At 40.4% G+C, this 13,895-nt stretch overlaps 1 protein-coding gene and 1 pseudogene across 1 annotated transcript in view; one reads left to right on the top strand and one right to left on the bottom strand.

The window, feature by feature from the left end:
• The window catches only part of TENM3 (teneurin transmembrane protein 3), a 1,264,592-nt gene that overhangs the window by 639,744 nt on the left and 610,953 nt on the right, over nucleotides 1-13,895 (top strand). The window contains exon 5 of the mRNA XM_053402551.1: nucleotides 7,963-8,121. The gene's annotated coding sequence lies outside the window, so the exon portion shown is untranslated. The remainder of the gene's footprint in view (nucleotides 1-7,962; nucleotides 8,122-13,895) is intronic.
• LOC128420725 (elongation factor 1-gamma-like) lies at nucleotides 2,644-4,081 on the bottom strand (annotated as a pseudogene).

Below are 13,895 nucleotides of genomic sequence, written 5' to 3'. Positions count from 1 at the left end.
TGAGATTTCCAAGGCTTTTCCTTATAATTTGTGAAATAATTTCCTTGTAGATTTATATTGATGTATATTATTTAAGTATTCATTAATGTACTTCCTTAACATTTTTACCAGTATCCCTTATTCTTCTTATTCCTATCTGTATTGTTCATCGTCCAAAATAAAAAAGTTTATGAGTTTATGGCACCTGCATTGTATCCCTTTCTGCTTGAGCCAGCAGCCCACATCTTAAAGGCTATTTTTTTCCTACTAGATGCCTCACTGTACATCTGAAATAAACCTGACCCTTATACTAATAAAAGGAGACTTGGCCAGCAGCCAGGTTATGTGCGGGAACCTGCCTACTGAGTGGTAATTTGCTTCCTTTGTGCTCTGTACCCTGATCTGTGCCTTGGATAGGCCATTTCACAACAGTTGTCAACAGCTTTTTTCATGCCACACTCAGACAAATGAGTTGCCATGGGATAGACAAGCAAAACCATGTATAGAGGTGAGGTACACAGCTGCAGGGTATCTACCCTTTGCACTATCCATTTTTCTGCTCACTGTGCTTCCTGCCAGCCCTCTCAAACTGGACTCCACGGTTACCATTGCTATGTCTGGGTGAAAAGGGAGGGGCACCAACCTTATCTGGTATTTGGCACTAGCTTAATGAAAGTGTTGAAGTTAGAAATTGGAAAATGTTAAGTCTCACTGGATAGTAGCCTATGATGAGATAAGTGTTTGTAACTGGCTTGTTATGCTTGGAATCTAACACTTTGTTCCTTGTTTAAAGCACACACGTGACCTTCTTTCAATTTCTTAGTCGTTCCCCTATTTTTATATTTCCATAGTTCTGTATTTCTTAATGTCTGCGTAAAGCAGGGTTGGTTTTTTTCTTTTTGAGGTTAATATGAATGTTATATAGGAAAGAGTCCTGGCACAAGTAATACCCATATTCATTCTGAATTTGCAGAGATGGCTTGTGAGGTGTGCAATCCATGAATCTTTTCCTAGAACATTGCATACACTGAAAAGGACATGGCACAGGTGGATGATGGTTGTGCTCCTCTTAAAAGAGCATCTTCATAGCTTGGAAATACTTCTGAGACAAGCATTGTTTCTAGAGGCCCAGGTACAGAGTTCCTTACCAGCAACAGGTTCACTAACTTCAACTCTTCCCGGAAGGGATAGCCTCCCCACAGTGATCTCCTTTTTCCTAGTTTACTTTCCCAGCAGTGATAATGAAATCTGGGCTTAAGGAGGGCACCAATTTGCTACTCCTGTTGTCAGGTGACATGTGGCAATGGGAGAAACAGTCACAACAGGGAACTATGGCTTAATTCAAGCTGGGAACTTTGCACTGGATATGACAAGTAATGGAAGGAGTGGAAGGATGAGGAAAGAGCACTCAGACTTGACACTGAACTGGACTCTATAGAGTTAACTATATAAAATCTATTTTTTTTCTTAATCATGCAAGTAAGGCAATATTGTTCCACAGTTATTATTTTGCCTTTCTTTTTCTAATCAGGAGTTAGAATGTCTGCACAACCAAAACAAATTAAGTTACAATATAAAAGTGGGATAGGTGAGGAATGTGTGACAAATGGAAAGGATAATTGGGGAGTCTGGGACAGCAAAATGCTGAAGCTGAAGTTATCACATACAGGTGCATCCTTATTTTAAAGTGAGCATCCTCTTTCTTTGTTCATTAGAGTCAGCAGCGGTTGTTGTCTGACAAGCACAAAACACTGAGCTTCGGTTGCCTGATTAATGATTTCCAGCCACCATGTGGGTGCTCTTGATTGCCAAAGAATCATATACAAAGTAGTTTCAGTACTGATAAATTCAGGAGCTGTCTTTGTTTATCCCAGAATTGTTGTCCATAAGACATTTCCACATGTAATATGCAGCATAATTTTCACCTGTACACAAACCAGCTAACTATATTTTCTCTCATTCTCTGTGTATGTTGCTGTCAAGTCTATAGAAGCCATTAGTGTCTTGTTCAGAAATAGGATATGTTTGTTGTATTTCAGATTTTCAGCATTTCCCCCCAGATACATGGATAGTGATTCAACAGTAGCCAATGTTAGTTATACTCAGAGTAGACCCATTGAAATAAATGAACCTACTCTATGACTTAGATTATAGTGAGATCTCTTTATATTTGATTATCATATGGATATTAAGTGCAACATGGCAACTCTTCAAGCACCCAATTAGTTATGTGAATCAGCTTTAACATCTCAGACACCGTAAAGCAATATTATTATCATTATAATTATTAATTCAATCTCTTACCCACCTTTCACTGTAAGGTCACAGGGCACGTAACAGCAATTTCAAAATAGAATATTAAAAACTGTTCAAAGCAATTTACAATCACAAGAATAGGGTGGGTTCTGAAATATACCTCTCAAGTGTCAAAAGAGCAGGGCAAAGATGTAAATTTATGCCCAAGGCTAGTTGCCAGGATTTTCCCATAGGGATATATAGCAGGGACTGAGCTGTCTAGTTCAGACCAAGGACAGAAATGCAGGGGTCAAATTCACCACCTATGGAAGTGACTTTGATAGGCCAGAGCAAGTCAGAAGATACTTCCTGCTCTCTCGTGTTTTTTTTTTTACAAGCACACTCAGGTTTTTAAATTCACATCTTTGAATGTCACAACATCTCTCCCTGCTGAGTTGTTTCTAATGGTGGTGGGAGCTCTCACTGCTCCTTTGGAGACTACGATGCCCTTCCTTAGGTCCATGGTTTTGGGAACAGTCCCGCCCCCCTCGCCAGCTCTCTGGCGGCATCACTTCAAGATCTTTCCCTGGTTGAAGGCTTTGCCAACATGCTTGAACTCACCCTCCCACAGGAAATACTCCTTCACCATCGTCTTGCACTCCTTGCTCTCCAGGTCCAGCTTCCACCAAGTGTAGGATTCGTAATCCACCTGCCAGTCGGGGCTCAGCAGAAAGGCTAGCTCCTGCCCACGGAAGACCCAGATGCCAGAGTTGTTGGTGCCAAAGGGGATGACGGAAGCAAAGGCGTTCTTGCGCAGCTTGTCTAGGCACTGGAACATGCCTGTGATGAGGCTGCAGCTCATGAAGGTCTGAGTGAGCTCCTCGGGGAAGCGATACTCTGCATACCAGATGGACCAACCCTCCTTGTCGAAATGCTCCCAGAAGTAGGGTATTGTCACCATCAGGGTGTCCTCGTTTGAGTACTTCCTTTTGAACTCATCCATGACGAAGGGGCTTTTGGGGAGGTGAGCAAAGGGGTCTTTGGCTTTGGGCTTGGAGGCCAAGGCATCATCGCACTTGTCCATCTCCTCCTCGGGCTCGGGCTTCTCCTCCTCTTTCTTCTCTGACTTCTTCTCCTCCTTGGGCTGCTTCTCCTTCTTGGGCACCTCCTTCTTGGGCTGGTTCTCAGCAAACTTCTTGGCATCAAACTGTGCCATCTTCTCGCACAACTTCACCTCTCCCAAGACAGCCTTGAACTGAGGCTGGTTTATGCAGGTCACAAACCAGCGTTTGATGTTTTCGTACAGCTGGTGGAAGGATGGCTCCAAAACCTGCTTATAAAGCCAGATAAGTGTGCAGACAATCAGGATGTCAGCCTGTGTGATGCATTCCCCCACCAGGAACATCCTGGTCTTCAAATGGGCATCAAGGAGGGCCAGAATCCGCTTCACTTCCTCCTTTGCATACTCTGTGGCCTGTTTGTTGTAATGCATGATGCCCAGCGTGGGGAAGACCCCATGTGCTGGCAGGAGGGACAATGTCGCTGTCCACAACGCTCACCCACTGGATGACCTGGGCAGCTGCCTCCTTGGTAGGTCCTCGCAGCTCCTCATTACTGACGTAGTGTGCAATGGCATTGCTCTCAAACATGCAGAATCCATCGTCCCCTTCAAAGGCTGGAACCTTCCCAGCTGGGAATTTCTTCAGGAACTCTGGGGTCTTGTTGGTCTGCCCAAAGTGGAATTGTGGTGGGGTGGAGAGGACCTTGATCTTGGCACCACTGTACTGGGCAGCTATGAAGGCTTTGAATGCCCGCCAGTTCTCGGGGTAGATGTAAAGAGTCCCGGCCGCCGCCATCTTAGCGAGGAAAGGACTACTTCCTGCTCTTTTAAAGTACTTTTAGGTCCAGTTTGCTCACCAGTCTGAGCAATAAAGAGAGATTTGCACAAATACCTTCACTTTGTTCCTCCTCCCACTGCATCTCCACTTTTGCCTCAGCTCAGACTGCTCATTACTGCCCCAAGTCAATCATGTATGAGCAGGGCAAGCCATCACAGTACCAAGGGTGGAAATGTCTTGCATGAAAAAGTGCAGCACACTGTGGCATTTCTTTCTAAATGTCATTAAAAGCAATGTTTCCTAAAGGTGTGTCAGTCTACGCTAGTGAGTTTCAGGAAGATAGGAATGAATAGAATACTGTGATCTCCAATAAAAAACTGAGAAGGAGAATTCCTAGTAAAATGATATAATGAGAAGAGCATGGCAGTAATCATCGCCCAAAAATGTTTCATTCATGTATTCAAATACTTCTGAATGGCAACCATTGCTTTATCAAATCTCTCAATGTTCCTTATTTTTGTATGAAAGGATTTACAATATCTATTGTACCACACAAGGATTTTCTGTGGTCAAGACACATATCAGGCTAGTAGGCATATTTCTTTCATGTGACAAAAGTACATTGAGATGAATCCATCTACTTCTTATAATTATTTCATGGCAGCACATGATGTCCAATGGTTCCCAGCATGAGTCATTTAGAATATTTAGTACCACTGTGTTGACATTCTGCCAGGCACTTGCTGATAGCCGTGTGTAAGGAGTTTTGTTGCTGGATTTGATTCGCCTCAAAGCAGGTCGCAAATCTCAGTTACAGTTCAGTAGATCATCGAGATTTTATTGTTTAAGTTAGCTCTGTTTTTCTGGCTTGCTTCCAAAGCCAAAACTCAGAGTGTGGGTTCAGAGGGAAACATGAAGGGAAGGGCTGAAAAGGCAACCTGCTGCTAATGTGTAATTCGTAACTTGGTTCCTACTTTGACATTGTCCCCTGTGGAATGACAGCAGTTTAAATGGTTATAAAATTCATATCTTTGTTTAGAAGAACAAAGATTTTCTGTCGCTTCTGCAGGTTGATGTGTTTCTCGTTCTTGTCATACTCTTAATCAAGGGATACAACTGACATGAATTGTGCTAAATATTACTAGCAGGAAGCTGCAGATAACAAGGCTCTCAATATAAGTTAAAATGACAAACCACTGGCACACCTTTCCACGTTAAAATAAAAACCACCTACCGTGTCTGTGTGTAAGGAAAATCACAGGCGCCTGAGAAAGGGATATTGGGTACACAAAAACATTTTAGAGGGAGCTACTTTTCTGTTTCTCCCTGCCCCCTTTTGTTTCCAGTGGTGGTATGTGTCACTCAGTTTGTTGCAGTAAAGAAATAGTGTGGAAGTAAGGCATAGATCTCCAAACATTTGGTTGCTATGTACCAGGATCATTGGATGTTTCCACCACATTGTTTGCCTATGTAAGGAACAACAAGGCTGTGGATTACTAAATCTTTCAGGTTACAGAAACTCCATTTGGCTCCGAAAGGCTGCTCCTGTGGTTGACTTTTCTCCCCAGTTGGCCTTAATTATTCAGAAGCACTCTCTGTTTTGAATGTGACCACTCCTGGGATGAAACCATCTGAAGCCCTCTTAAGTCTTTGAGATTTAGAGCTTTCTCAAACTGTACTATAACCCCCTGTATTCACCTGTATTAATCAGTGCATGATTATCATGAACAAATCAAGATATAGCTGTAAACAAGGTTTTGTTCTTTGTTGGTAATTGTGACTAGATCAGGACTAGATCAGTTGTGAAAAACTGCATTTAATTTGTGCCTTTATTCCCAGAGAGCTGAAGCACTCTGGACATGTACTAACATTAAGATACTTTCCTGATCAGGACATTTGGTCTTACCCAGAATTATGATTATAAACTGCTACTGAGCTAAACGCAGTGTGCCATTTCCTATCTCACTTACCTGGGATACTGATTCCCAATAGCCACATCCTTTCTGTGACCTCACATAGAAATAAGGATGCTAGACGCAAAGGTTGGATGAACTGGACCACATTTATTATTAGTTTTAACACAACACAGAACTGCAATAGGGAACCAGGTGCCGGATACTAACTACTCGTAACAAACTGTGGGTGTGTCAGGGCTTATCCATACTTACTGTTTGCCCCTCTCTTTCCAGGTGCAGTTCCATGCTTAAAAGCTCCATGCCCAAGACTCAACAGCGAAACACAGATCCCCTAGTATGCCTGTGCAAATGAAGGCAGGGAGGGATAGATGATACTGGGAAAGCTCATTCTGAACCATCCCTGAAGATTCCCAAAGCCAACTGTATCTAGTTTAGAATGAGTTTGTAAACCTTTCTTGATTTTACTGTTTTATCTTTTGTTAACCGCTTTGAGGTTTTTGCAAACAAGCAGTGTATAAATTTTAATGAAATAAATAAATAATATAAAGTGTCCCCCATAAAACATTCACATCTCTGAAAATGTATTTAGAAAGACCTGAGCCATAGTTTCCCTAGTAGTGACTTGGGGAAAGGTGGGGGTTGTGAGTGAGGTTGGGAATGGACAAACTTTTCAGCCTGACCCTTACTATTGGGGTGGAAAGAGTTGTCACAGAGTACCTGCATTTTGTTCTGTCAGCTCTGCAGCTGTTATTTGGTATATATCTGGTATACTCTTTAGGTAGTAAATTTACGGTATAACGTACACAACGGCCATGTTTCCCAAAACATCCTTGCTTTTTAATAGTGTGACTGTGAAATACAATAGCAATGAAAAACTTGTATTCTGTTATTTTAGGGCAGCTTGTTAATCTATTCCACATTCTGACGCATCTTCCTATTGTGCTATGTCTCCCTGAAACAACTGTCTTTATAATTATTATTAATTATGTCATGTAAAGGGTACACTGTGTACTTTGGCTTCTGTTCTCAGCTGTCTGTAATATTGCAGGGCTGAAATCCTCTTTTACTTCTAACTACCAGATTATTATTCCTGAATTTTACTCTTACTGCTCTTCTTGTTTTTAAGGTCCTTTAATGCCCCTGGTTTAGTTTGGTTTTGGCCAGTGACTGAAGAATTTGTTTCTCTCTTTCCAAATGTAAATGCATTTTAATTTCTCCCCCCACCCCTCTTGTTTGCTACATATGAGCTATTAGCTGACATGTTTATTTTCTAGAGTCTGGACCAGCTTTTAAAATTTGTTTTGCCTCCTTCAATTTATAAATGTTATAATCAATTATTTAGCTATCATTTCCCATGTGAGTCCTAAGCAGAATAGTTGATAGCCCTCACACAGGCCATTCGAAGAGACAGGCGTCTCTGAAGCAGCTGACACTGGTGAGCCCAGCTAGTTTCCAACCTCTCTTGAGTGCCAGAGTTTTGAGGGCCAGCCAGCAATTGCACATTTCGTTCATCACTCAGCCAATGAAAAGGATGTGTTGTGCAAGTCTCTTCACTCCCCTTTGCTGAGTTTGCATTGTTTTGCCCATTGCATATTCAGCCTCAGGGTAGCATTGAAAGAAAAAGCTGGCCATCAGAGAGAAATACCCTCAAACTACAGCAGTGTAATTGCACTCAATCAGCATCAGCTTAGCATCAATAATTAGGCAGGGGCCCAATAATAAAGCTGGCATCTAGGCTAGCCAGTGAAAACATGAGTACTACTATAGAACTTAGACACAAATGCTTTCAGGCAAAATTAACTTCATATGAAGAAACGACTTCTTTAGCTATTGCACTTGAATATGAGCAGGAGATTCATTGCATTAACATGGTATTTGTGTTAATAATGTTTTCTTTCTCATCCTTATTGAAGTTTCAGCTAAATAATTTTATTATTTTGCTTGTGACATGCTGTCTTTTCAAATCTAATTAAAACTTACTTTTTCGTCCTTAGGTGGAAAGAGAACTCTGCAGAGATGAGCTCTTAATTAATGCACAGGGTCCCTGCGAGTCCCACCTCTCAACAGCAGTGATTGACATCCAAGGATACATAAATTACACTAATTGAGCTTTGCATCTACGCAATCTTTCCACAACCGACTCATCAGAGGAGGTAAGTGAGCAGACCAGCATAAAAAGTTACTTCAGCATGCCTGTGTGCTTTCCCTTTGGGGGAAAATATTTCCAGATTACTGAACATATGTTTCTACAGAAGACAGATTTTCTCTTCACTTTCTCTTCACTTTACTTTTTATTTAAAAATATTAGCATCTTAATACAGCCACTTACTCACCACACATATCACGACTGCCGGCAGCAAAATGTTACAAATCAGTGACATTATACAAATAATCACTTGGCAACACTAGTTGATTTTAAATTGTATTGAATCATTTCTTTATCTAACTAGGTGGGGATAAAAATTAGTCTTAACTACACATAATCTCTGTCAGAGTTTAGAGGCCATGTCACTTGCCTCAAAGGTCCTTCTGAAATCACCCAAAATGACACAGATTAAATGAGTCTAGATATATATTTAAAAGTACTTTTCTTTCAGGCCCAAAGAGTTATGTTCATAAATTCGCTGACATAACTTAGAGTGCTTGCTGGATGTAGATCATCTTTTGCACTTGGTGTGTAAGGACACATTTGAAGGAGCATGGTAAGCTTAGCATCCAGCTATATGAGCCCCCCAAAATGGCAGAAATATGGGGTAGTATTGGTGCAATAACAAATTGCTACCTCATTAGACCCTGCAGAGTGTCACTTTCACATGCCTGCATATCCCACCTGGATGACTTACAAAACAGCATTTTTTTTTTATTATTATTATTATTATTATTATTATTATTATTATTATTATTATTAATCACCTCATAAAAATTATCTAGGTGGTATGGAGGTCATATGACATAGATCATTTTGGCCATGTAATAGCTGGTGTTATCATGGCTGCACAAAGGTGGTAATAGGCCCAGGTCAAGTGGAAAATATAGGTCCCATTTCAAAACACACACACACCCCACACACTTTCAATAATCTTTACCAAAGGGTCCCTTTGCCTCTCCCAAGGAAATTCTGAGTAGGCCCTCTCAACACTCTGAGCCCATGACAATTGGCCCAAATGGCTCTTGCTCTGTTTTGGCCTGGGTGTTATTTGGTATCTGCCTCATGGCCACAGACAAGAGCAGTACTTATGTGGCCAAAGTCTATTCAAGACTCTCAGGATAATTTACTGTACAAAAGACAAATTCTTCAGAGCAAAAGGGAGAAGATGATTTTCGTTCTTGAAATTGCCAGATGAGCAGGCTAAGCAAGATGCCGGAAGTATAGGAAAGAGTGGATATGATGCAATTGCTAGGCAACTCCCAAGTATTGTCCCCTCACATGCTCATCCAGTTGGAGTCCAAGAGCAGTGTAGTCTTTCCTGGGTAGAAACACTGCCTGCAGTATAGCCCTAAGGTGTGCGGGCTTAATTGGGAATTCATTATGGTGTGAGATTCTACAGCCAGATGATACATTTGTAGGAGAAGCTCTGTGGCATGTGGGGCTTCTTGGCACTGAACTATTCCCCATGTGTTTGGCAGTGCCGCATATGTTTCTAGCTCTCTAACATCTTCTTTTTTGGCTAGATAAGTTTGTCTAAATCTGCAAAATATTTAGTCTGTTTCTGATGAATAATTCAAAAAATACCTAAGGATGAATTGCTTGAAATGTCTATAAAGTGTATTTGCATAATATTCTCCCTTTTCGTTTTGGACCAACTGTCCAGTTTTATAGTGCACTTTGATCTTCTTGTTGTAAATGTTGTTTAAAGAATGTTTGGGCGGCATTCATTAAATTTAACTAGACATAAGATTAAGACTGTGGTGCAATGCAGTGAGGATGAAATCATTATACCAGCTGGAACACAGTGGTTTAAAAGATATGATAGAGGGAGCTGGGTTGTATCAAGGCAATACTTGGTAGAAAAGAAAATTTGTAAAAGGAGTTTGGTGAGTGCTGGAAGCAATCAAGAATGAAAATGGATGGAATCCAAAACATGCCTACTTAAAACTTTCTCTGTGGCTTAAGCAACAGCTCCAGCTATAAAGATAATCTGTTTGGTCTGGGAAAATGGCTTTTGTCCAGTTTTGTGCTTTTGTCTAAATAACTTAAGATCATCTTAAAAGCGGTGTTTGCTTTCCTCTGTTTTGACATTTCTTTTCATTCACTAAAAATTTTCCCAGTGCCTTATGTTACATTCTCAGTGATAAGCATGTCTAACTGGTAGAATTTCAGTGCCAGTTTGGCACTTTGAACTTGTGTCCTTATAGCATTCCACTGATGAGATTGTGATTTCCTAGAAGGCTTCTTGTTCTTGATAAATTACAAAAATTGGGGTCTTTTTTTAGAGGTACCAGAAGGGTAGAATTTAAGTGTGATGTGTTCAGTGCAGGGGAGGGGAGAGCAGAATATTTATCCCTTTGAAATCCTATAGAAGACACTAACAATAATTCAATATTGTTAGCTCTAACTCATATATTTGGCTTGCACTTTCCTGCCTGACTCACACTCTTTCACATTAAAAATAACTACGCACCCCAGATTCTGCAGCCAAGACAGGACTGAATGGTTCAGCTCATATCAGATAATTTTGAGAGTGTGGGTGGGGGAATCATTTTCCTAATCTGGCCTGGGGGAAGAATGTACGTAGTTTGTAAAATCTGATCTGAAGTGATGCTTGAGAAACGTAGCTCTGATGAAAGAGATGGCAACCCAGAGCTTAAATGGGAGGGAGAAGGCAAGAAGAAGAAAAACTTAATGGAGATTGGGTATCTTTGGTTCAGGGATCTGACTTTGTTCCTACGTAACTTATCTTTCATTAACGTACAGGGAAACCTGTGTATCACTGTGAATGCATGTGGTATGGAGAGGCTTATTGCTTCACTCCCTGCACTGAGATAGGAGTGAGTATCTTCAGTACACAACCCCGATATGAGCCTTGGGGGGAGGAGTCCCCCTCCCTTACCGCATAGCCCCATAGTGACAACACACTACCTTCACAGTGAGATTTGGGCTCCTTTGCCCCATAGTGACATCACACTACCTTCACAGTGAGATTTGAGCTCCTTTGCCCCATAGTGACATCACACTACCTTCACAGTGAGATCTGAGCTCCTTTGCCCCTGTAAATTAGTTAAGGAAATGTTGCTGTTTGTTATTTAAGAAAACATTTATTTTGATTAGTAGGACTCTGGGCTTGATGCTTTTCTGTGCTGGCAGCTTTGAACAAGCACACGAAGGAAGTATTTTAGTTAAGAGAATCTATGCTTTGCCAAATGATATTTTTTTAAAAAAAAAAGCACATCAGGAGAACTGTGGGACCAACACTTGAAGGATACAAATATGATGCTTCCTTCAAGAGAAATCTTTAGGAATATGAAAAATGCAAGTATACAGATTAACTGAGAATTCATACCATCTGAGTGTTCCTATTTATCAGAGGTAGTTCTGGAAGCTGTCACTGATAAATCTTTGTACCTGTTTTGCCTCTTAAAGACCAGTTTTGAATAAAAAATTAGGATTCACCAGCTTTCTTTTCGCTATAAGTAAACTGAGAATTAAAATGAATTACTATGGGCAGTTTACTAATATATCCTGTTTCAGAAACCAAAGCACAACACCCTTTACAGAAGAAGATTAAAACCTACAGCTTGGCTTGCCAACTTTCCAGTTGGCCTCTATGGCTGTGCCTTTTTCAGCGGTGTAATCTGCAATGATCAGAAATGAGCTGTGATGAAGCCACGGTTAAAGAAGCAGTGGCTTGTTAGAAATCTGACAATCCTATGCATAGCAGACAGAGATGAGACTTCATAAGGTTATCATATTGGATCTTGGTGAGGCAACAGTATGTTAAAAGTACACTACTGTCTGTGAAAAGATTAAGGGTATGAGGTTTACCTATATCCAGATCAGAAAGAAGCATCATTGTTTGCTTCTAGTTTGATAAGAAAGATTTTAATGTCCAGAGGCTGAAAAAGCCAGCTACTTGTTTTGTTGGCTCTATATCAAGCAAGATCTAAATGATTTCCCAGTGCATATGCCCTCATTTAGGGAATCTGTGGTTATACAGAAATTGGTACTATTCTCAGGTGGAAAGTTGGAATTGTAACTTTGTGCCAAATTCCCATAAGCTGGCACTGCAGCACATGCATTCTCAAAACTCCTGTGGCAGCAAATAATTGTTTAGCATTTATGCAGCCATTAATATGACAATAGTTGTGAGCCTTCTCAGCATAAATGTAATCCTCCAAATGTCAAATCAGTGCAGTGCTATCTCACTTGACTCAGTGATAAACTACATAGAATGCTGGGAATTATAATATTTGGAGGTGACGAGGTTCTACCCAGTTAGTGCTCTCTTTTAGTGTGTCCATGTTTTGACCGTCTACTCTCTAAAGGGCTGTTGACAACCTCACATTATTTTACTCTGAATTAATTAGTCTGACATTATCATTACCTTTTGCTCTGTCTTCATATTCACTAATGAATTTGGGCACTTTCTCAGACCATTTAATGCAGGTAAATTAACACCATAAGTCAATGTGTTCAAAAAAATGCATATGAACATACTTCTGTGCATAGGGTGTGGTGCTTAGAGGGTTCATTTTAAAAAGAAATTAGTTATATTTCACCCTCTCCGAAAAGGAATTAATCCTTTTTCAGTTCAATTTATAGATGAATTCATAATTCATTCACAAGAGCCTCAGAATTTTTTCAGCCTTCAGAATTTTACAAGCTGCTCTGCTAAATTATATAATATTCATCAAAAGGCTAAGAAAACATTTTCTTATTTTTCCTAACAATTAGGATTTTTAAAATTAAATGGTAGCATCCCTTTTCAGATAGGTAAAAATGTAAACACAAGAGCCACAATGAAACAGAAAGTTTCGTACAGTGCATGCAAATGGTAAATGGATCCAGAGCAAAACTGAGTGAGGATATACAGGCAAAAGGAGGCAGAGTTTTGAATGTGACTCATACTTTTGTACAGTAGGCTATTACTCCAGCCACACAAGTGTCAGAAGTTTCTATAGGGTGGGGTATAAATAATAAATTATTATTATTATTATTATTATTATTATTATTATTATTATTATTATTTACTATAGACACCAGTACATCTCTCTGTCCTGTATCCAGGCAAACAAGATGGATTATCACAGTTAACTGACACACTTTAGCCAAGCAAAGTATTTGAGGGTGCAAAGCAGGACGAGTGAGAGAGATGAACTGGGGAAAGTGAGTGTGGCCTGAGGAGATTCCAGAGGGCAGGAGGCACAGTCATGGAGGGTGGCATTCAGCCCCCAGGTCTGAAGTTCCCCATCCCTCACATAGATAATCACAATTAGTTCTGCAAGATTGTCACTGGAGGGCAAGAAAATCATTCTGCAATGTCATGGCAGCCAGGTAAACGTCACTTCACACATATTTGTATCTCCAGCTGCATTGTACCTGAAGCATCAAACAAAGTAGAATCAGATGTACAGCCTGTGAAGAAGATTGCAAAGTTTGGCATCTGTTATGGCTAGGCAGAGTGAACATTTTCACCGATGACAGATTTGTTCTGACCTAATCTGTCAAAATCACTGTGCCCGTGTCATTATTCACAGCTGGTAGGCAGTTGTTTTTTGAATGTTTTACGTTCCTTACCAGTATTCTAGTGATTGCAACTAGAAACTATCAAGTTTTGGTACACAGCAGCCCCTTTTGTCATAGACCATTTGATCAAAACCGTGCAGTTTGGTCTTGCAGACCAACATGGCCTACATATTGATATTCAGTGTTCACCTGCATCTATACAAGCTTTATAAAGGTATAACATATTTGAAGTTGGAAGAATAA

This window comes from Podarcis raffonei, chromosome 9, assembly GCF_027172205.1.
Source record: "Podarcis raffonei isolate rPodRaf1 chromosome 9, rPodRaf1.pri, whole genome shotgun sequence".
Classification (NCBI taxonomy): Eukaryota; Metazoa; Chordata; class Lepidosauria; order Squamata; family Lacertidae; genus Podarcis; species Podarcis raffonei.
This window is presented reverse-complemented; position numbering and strand designations above follow the sequence as displayed.